Raw genomic sequence first — 8,342 nt, 5'->3', positions numbered from 1 at the left:
TATTTTATCTTCAGGGATTCATTACGTTGACTATACCTTTCAAAACATAATCTACAGCTTAATTAAGCCTTGCAGTTATAAATTTTGAGCCAACATATTAAGAGAGAAGTTATTGCTTTTGGGGGTACAATATTACTAATGAATGTTTTGCTCTGCGACACCACTGCTGGTATAAAATTCTGAGTCTATCCAAAAGAAACTGTCCTTGATTTCACTATTCAGAGATCATAAGTCAACTTTTTATGTACTATAAGCTTCTTAGGAACAAAATCCAAACCTATTGATGGCTGAGTAAATTTCACAGCTTGTAGAAAAGACACATATCATTGTAATGTGTGAAATTTTAATCAAAAATGTTATGAGGGAGAAAGGTAAACTGACTGCTATAATTAATGTGTTCTGACACAGAGATTTAGCTGGCACATTTGTGGACCGTGCTGTGCTCTGTTAACTGTTCCATTGCTTAAGGACTGTCAGAGTTAGGAGTTCCTGTGCTATGGTTCCACCACCGGACACATTTTCCGAGAGCGTCAGCTTTTTCATGGTTTGAAATTTAATGTCATTTCTTCCTTGGCTTTCCTACTAATATTTAGTTAGGTGTCATGGGTGTCTGGTGATAGGGTATGTTATCTTCCTTTTCAAAGCAGCTTCACTTACAATTAAACTATAGAAACATTGCTTTTAAAATGAATGACCTTGTGTTTTGTTTCTCTGCTGTTTAAATAGTATCCTATGTCTTAAAGGTGAGAGCGCTGAGTAAAACTAATTGAGGTAATGAAGAAATTAGGAACCATACCCTCATGTAACACACCCGAGTATTTTCATATTTTTCCACATATATTTCACAATTAAAGTTACGTGGTCTCTCAAAGTAAATAAAATACTTCTCCATTAGGAAATAAAATGATTTTTAAATTGTTTTAAATGTTTATTTTTTGAGGGAGAGGGAGAGAGAGACAGAGAGCAAGTGGGGGAGAAACAGAGAGAGAGAGAGAGAGAGAGAGAGAGAGAGAGAGACAGAATCCGAAGCAGGCTCCCGGCTCCGAGCCGTCAGCACGGAGCCCAACAAGGGGTTCGAACTCACAAACCATGAGATGATGACCTGAGCCAAAGTGGGACACTTAACGGACTGAGCTACCCAGTGCCCCCTTAAACTATGATTTTTAAAAGAATACTTGCCGTGTATTTACAATTTGGAAGAATCATCAGATTCATGAACTATTGGTAAAATGGTGCTAAAATATTCTTTCATGCCAGACACTGAGTAAGATGGTAGGTTTCACGCCAGACGCCAGATTAGATGGTGGCTCTATATTTCAGAGAGATTCTTCTGCAAATTATAGATTGCGTTCCTGGCTCTGCTGTGTCAATCTACTTGCAGAGATCTACTACAAACTCTCTGAGCGCACCGTCAGTGTGGTTGTGCAGTAGACAAAAGACATACCTGAAAGGGGAAGACAGATACGCCACTTAAATTAAATAGGAAATGAATTGGCCAGCAAGCTGGCATGTCTGCTGAGACAAATCATGGACAACATGTCTCTCAACAACAAAACTTATTTGTTTTCTCTTGCCAACAGATTCATCACTGCCCAGGCAAAACAGGCAAAATACATTAGTGTCATGGTAAACTGATAAAGAGAAGTGCCTCAATCCAGCATCCTCAATGGTGAAAGTCTTAGGGCAGTATTGATCTGTGTTATATAAATCTTGTTTTCTGTCTGCAGAAGTGAATCAGGAATGACCCGTAAGGTTAACAAACATTGTAATGTCTTTCAGCTGGGGCAGATGCCTGTGAGTTCCACACATTGTATTTGGTCAAGTTCCATCTTGTCATTTTACCGCCAAGAAGCTTAACTAATTGCTGGCAATCATAAGAATGTTTGACGGAAGGAGAGAATTCCTACGATTTTTACCCTCTCTCCCATCCCCTCTCTCTCTCTCTTTTTTTTCCCTTAAGTCTTAACAAGCAGTCAAAGCCAAGTAGCGGAAAACAATCAACACTGAATTAGTCAGCAGGAGTCTTCACTTACTTGAAAGTTTATGTAATTGGCATGTCATGTTCCTACATTGCCAAGAACAGACCTGATTAAGCTGATGCACTTTGTTTCAGTAAAGTTTGACAAAGAAAGCTTCTCCTCCTTTTGAGTTACATGTCGGGGTATGTACTTACCATGATTTTCTTCTGTTCATAAGGAACCAAAGGCCAAAAGTGTACTCTGTGAGCTGATGAAATAAAAATTGTCACCAAATAAAGGCCTGACAAAATCGGTGTTTGGGGGAAAAGGGAAGACAATATTGATGGTAAAAGATAATCATCAATGAAAGGAAAATGTATGAGCAAAAGTACAATTACCCATGATAGCCTGCTTTATTTTATAAACAGAGCACTCTTAAAGGAATGGCAAATTCAGTCTTATTTTGTAAGGGGGGAGGGGGTTCGCTTGACCATATACACTTTCTCCACGTGTGGTGTCTTATCCTTTTACTTATGAAAAATGGTTCCTGGAGCCTTAACAAATTTTTACAATGGAAGCTCTCTTTAGAGACTAATCAGCCATCTGAATTTTGTCTGCTAACTTTTTTTACAAAGCTGTATTAGGCTGCGTATGGTGGATTTTGCCCTTATTTGGAAAGTCAGCTTTTGTGGTGAAAAAACAAATGCCTAGCATTCGAAGAGACTCTATAAAGCTTGTGATATTTTATTTGTATTTGCTCACACTAGTGTCCCCTTGTCATAACCCTAAATCAAATGGTAGATTTGAACTTGGCTTAGATTATTAAAGCTACAAGACAGCAGTTACTGAGGGAGCTGTCCACGCATCTATTACGTCATAGTTGACAGTATAAAGGCAAGATTCAGAGAACTAATGGAGTTTCTTTTTCTTCTCCCCTTTTGTCATAGAAAGGTCAAGCTGGTTTTCAACATTTTTATGTATGTCATTCTCAATATAGCAACAGAATCTCTTATGGAAAACAATGTAAGTAAATGTCTCCACGATGCTACTAGTCACCTGATCAAAAGCCAATGTTGAAAAACACTTCTAATGACTGTCTCTTATGCATCAGTGCACCTACTAATGAGCTGCCAGAAAAGGCTTTGTAAAGCTTTGCTAAGATAGAGCAGGAATGTGAGAAGCCTGAGATATAACTTCCCTGCTGTGATCCCTGCCTTTCTACTAACAGGGAGCCTAGACTTGGAGCTGCTAATGAGCATGCTGGAGAGAGTGTCCAAACCAATGCAGGCTGGAGACAATTCACCTGTCTGCTTTCAGATCCAGGGTATGATGCATGACAGTAAGACACCCGGTAGTAGCTTTTCTTTAAATAATTTAGATATTTATTGATTTTCCCTCTCTACCCCCATATTTTTATTTAGCCCCTGCATTTTACTTTCCTTCAGTGATTTCTAACACCATCAGAGAAAAAAATAAGAATTATTCTTTCTATCGCCCTCCTCCCCCACCCACATATATATGAGAAATTAATGTCATCATGTCATATAATAGCAATATGGAATACCTAATTAATTTTTCTGTAGGAGAGAGAAATATGTGCTTTTCAGAGGTGATATTTATAAAATGAGGCAATTGAAATCAATAGCTTTTTAAAAGCCAAAATATGGCTTATTTGAATTAAAGGGATTCAAAATATGGCATGTATTTTGACACTTAAAACAATATATAGCATAACTTAAAGACTTTTCTCTCTCTAGCAATGCCTGTTCAACATCTTTATCCATAGCAAAACCCATCAAGATCTTTGTAAAGAACGCTTACTTAACTTGGTTTGTAGAAATTCCTGGCCCATAAATGAAATAGTTAACTGCAGGATACCTTTCAAGTTCAATGCTAAGCTGTTCACATTACAGGTTTTGATGCTATGCTTCCTTTGAGTTTTCCTAGAGGCTATTTTACTAGTTAATTTTTTTTTTTAGTCAAACAAAATTACAGAATACACACTGTGTAATTTCACCAATTTGCAATGCCACAGTTATCCCAGAAAGAGGATCAACATCCCTGTCCATTAATTACAATCCTGACTATCTTCTAGCATCCCAGGAGGCAGCCCATGCAGTTCAGATGGGCTAGTGCTATCTGTCCCTTCCAGTTGCCAATGTTCCTATTTTCCACAGCTCACCCTTGCTTTTTCTCAGGTTGATACAACATGCCATGGGAAATCGCAAGCTCCGTGGCAACTGGGGAGATAAGAACGTTGTGTGCCTCGGCGGCCCCTTTTATCCAAGCATCTCCAAAGAGCTTTATAGAAATCTATTTTTTTAATCCTCTGGATACCCCCGTGAGATAGGTATTAGCCTAACTTCACAACTAGCACAGAGCAAATCAGGGGAGCATCTACCTGCATATCAGCCCCTGACCCCTTCTTGCTATTGGATATGGTGCAAGAAGAGAGCTTGAATTCTGAACCCGTTTCTGACAACGCGGGGAGCGAGTTGGAGTTTCCTGTTAGGAAAGTTCTGAATTCTCATAAAAGGGGGCTGGACATAACCACTTCTTAAAAAAAGAGTGAAGAAAAACAAAAGTATAAATAATATAATAAATGTTTGAGGTAACAGTTGTATTATAACAGGCCTGATCTGGAACTTTGTCACCAAGAAATCCTTATCTTCTCAAACTTGGTACTCCAAAGTACATATTTATTTATTTATTTATTTGATAAACAAGTTGCCACAAGAGTAAAAGCAAAAGTAGGGGTTAATCAATTAAGGTTTTGAGTAAATCTCAACTCCGTAGAGAGCTACCCAACATGCAAAAATCACCTTCTTACTCTCAGGAAATTAGAATCTAAGAGGAAAGAGAAAAATATAGTTAAGCTCACCAACATAAATGACATGCTCATCATGAATATAACCTGCTACTGTTAAAAGTTATCTTTTGAGAATTTTACTATCTGTAGTGATAGAACATTTTTTTTTATCATGCTGTTTGTGGAATGTCTCTTTTTATCATGCTGTTTGTGGAATTCTGTCCTTGTATATTCACACCTAATAGAAAAATAAATTCTTAACTAATATATTATTTTCTTATTAAGAAGTGATGTTGAAATATATGGAATGTTCTGTATCTATATCTCTTGCTGAGATACCCAGGGGCACGGCGGATATAATATTGTCATTGTCCTTTGGAACTCTACATTTCATACGTAAAATTTTGTTTTAGCATCAAGTTGTTTTTTTTTTTTTATTGTCAGTCATTTGTCAAAATATATCCAAATTTTAAATATATAATTTCTTTAAATGTTCTCTTATTTTAGATCAATCTGACTTAAAATATTCTGTGCCACTCAGTGGCCAAATATTTCAGAACCTAAATAAATGTCTGACAAATGAATTATCAAACCAAAACTGTAAGAAGACCTCCCTTCTTTTCTCTTTATTTTCTTCAGAATCTGAGCTTTTGAAGAAAAGCAAGTAAAGCACAATGTTATCTTAGCCTATCAATAGATAAGCTGTATTCTTCTCTAAGCAAGGGGATTTCCTGACAGTAAGTTAGGTCCTTGGAAAGAGACTTTCACTCTTGAGCCACTAGGGTCCCATTAAATACATATATATATATATATATAATCACACTGACTGGTGCCTTCCACTCAGTTTGAATTTTTATTTTTCCCACTTCTATCAGTAAAACCATTTGGCCAAGCATACTTAATATATTTGCATTTATAGATAAATTTTATATATCTATATCTATCTATCTATCTATCTATCTATCTATATATGTGTGTGTATTTACTCTACTCAGAAAATATTCTAAGATACACATAAAGAGGATACTAAGGATGAGAGAAAATAAAGAAAATATATTAATGTCTTATTTATTCACAGGGAAAAACATACTTTGCTTCTAGTAATGGTATTGATTATAATATTTTAGTGAATTTTACATAACTGGATATGATTCCTTATTTTTGGAAATCTTGTTTAAAGTCTTAGTTTAAGTCTTAGTTTAAAGTCTAAGTTTAAAGTCTTAAGTTTAATTTAATTAAATTAATTTAAGTTAAATTAATTAAATTTAAACTTAGTTTAAAGTCTAAGTTTAAAGTCTAAGTTTAAAGACTTAAACTTAAGTTTAAGTCTTAGTTTAAAGTCTAAGTTTAAAGTCTAAGTCCAAAAACTGGCCCTAGATTCAGTTTATTTTGATACTTGGTTTTAATTGTTACTACAGCTGGAAATAATACCTCACAAAGTTATTATAAAAGAAATGCTTTTATGAAATCGTTATACTGATTTTCAAATTCCATCCCAGAATACACCAATATTTTAATTTAAATGTTGATAATAAATTTCCATCTGTTTGATGACAATTCCTTTTGTATTTAGTTGGATTGAGTAGCCTTTTAACATATTGTTTTAAGTTTAGTTATTTATTTTGAGAGAGAGAGAGAGAGAGAACAAGGCAGGGAAGGACAGAGAGAGGGAGAGAGAATCCCAGGCAGGCTCTGCACTGTCAGCACAGAGCCCGATGTGGGCTTGAATTCACAAACCATGAGATCATGAGATCATGACCTGAGCCTAAGTCAGATACTTAACTGACCGAGGCACCCAGGTGCCCCATACTTTAATATTTTTAATGAATAGCTTCAATATTGCTGAAATGCTTTAGGAAATTTCAAAACATGTTAGCAAATTTTCTTCTTAAGATTATTTTCTTTTCAAGTGGAAAAAGATGCATCTTTAGAAAGGATATATCACTTTGGCCACAAAATCCCAAAATTACATATTATCTCCAAATACCTATTTTCAAAATTTATTTTTTATATATTTTTATAAAAATGAAGATTTTTAAATTAAAACATCTTTATTTTAAAAGATGTGATTATGGGCACCTGGCTGGCTCAGTTGGTTAAGTGTCCACCTCTTGATTTCATGACTCTCAGGTCATGATCTCATGATCTCATGATTGGGGCTCCCTACATCCAGCTCTGCGCTGGCAGCCCAGAGCCTGCTTGGGATTCTCTTTCTCTTTCTCACTGCCCCTCCCACAATTGCACTCTCGCTCAAATAAATAAATACACATTTAAAAAAAAAAGAGATAAAATGAGTGTTTTTTATTCTTTTGGGGGAAAAAAGTCAGCTAATTATCACACCATTGGAGCCACTTGTCATCATCAATGAATTTGGAATACTTACCTCTTTTATAAAATAAAGACATATAGTACATTTTTTCTAGGAGCTTTTTCATAAGATAACCAGTGAACATTTTCATGGCATTCTTCATGTCATTCAAAATTACTATAAAGATTCTACCTTTTAAATGGATTGTTTATATGAGAATAAACTCCATTTTTAAAAAAAATCTTACAGTATGAAAGTTGTGATTTGTTATAATACACTGAAGGCAAACAGCGGTGTGAGGCCATCTCTTTCAACTACATTATGGAACCTCATTATTTCCCCAGGATGGAATGCATAGGAATAAACCCCTCTCTTTGGACCAGTGTTGATCTTTAGAAAAGCATAATTTCCTTTGGTTTATTAGATGAAAATAAATTTCATTACAAGACTTGATGTTTTTCTATATCCTAATAGAATGGCTTGTCCACTTTGGAGACCGCTATTCTGAACAGCCACGGGATGGGGTGGAGATGATTAGGAAGACAGGTGTCTGAATAGAACTTTAGTTGAGGCTAAAGCAATCATATCAAACATAAAAATAACATTGAATAATTGAACATGGTCACAAGCATTAGGAGAATTCAGTACATTGGCTGGTCATAAAATTGGTATATAGAAGTCTATAGATTTCTCACATACTGAGGATATATTGGATTAGAAAATAATGACTAAGTTGTCTTTTTTCATATTTACAACAAGACATAATACCGAGAATAAAACCTAAAAAGAACTGTGCAAGACCTATATGTATAATATTGTAACACGTTCTGAAGGACATAAAAAAGAAAACTGGAAAAGTGGAAAGAGCTACTTGGTTTCTGGATAGGACTACAGATACCTGTGGATTTTCAAACAATGTTGGCTCTGGGAGAAGCAATTCAGAGATGGGACAGTTATTTTTCAATGTCTATCTAATAGTTTGTTATCTGTGTACAATTATTATTTTAAAATAAATATTAAAATAGCTTATTCTTATGATTTGCTTATACGGTATGGCAGGTAGGGTTCTAAGTACTTTACCCTAATTAACTCATTTAAACCTCACTACACCCCTTGAATTGAATACTATTATTCTTATTTTCTAGATTAGAAACTGAGGCACAAATAATTTATTTGCCATAGGTCACATAGTCAGTGGCTGGAATTTTGATCAACAGCCTAAGCTTTAAACATTAACATGTACTTCCTTTCTGGAATAAACATCTTA

This window comes from Acinonyx jubatus, chromosome C1, assembly GCF_027475565.1.
Source record: "Acinonyx jubatus isolate Ajub_Pintada_27869175 chromosome C1, VMU_Ajub_asm_v1.0, whole genome shotgun sequence".
Classification (NCBI taxonomy): domain Eukaryota; kingdom Metazoa; phylum Chordata; class Mammalia; order Carnivora; family Felidae; genus Acinonyx; species Acinonyx jubatus.
The sequence above is the reverse complement of the archived record's forward strand: the minus strand, read 5'-3'. Positions refer to the sequence as shown.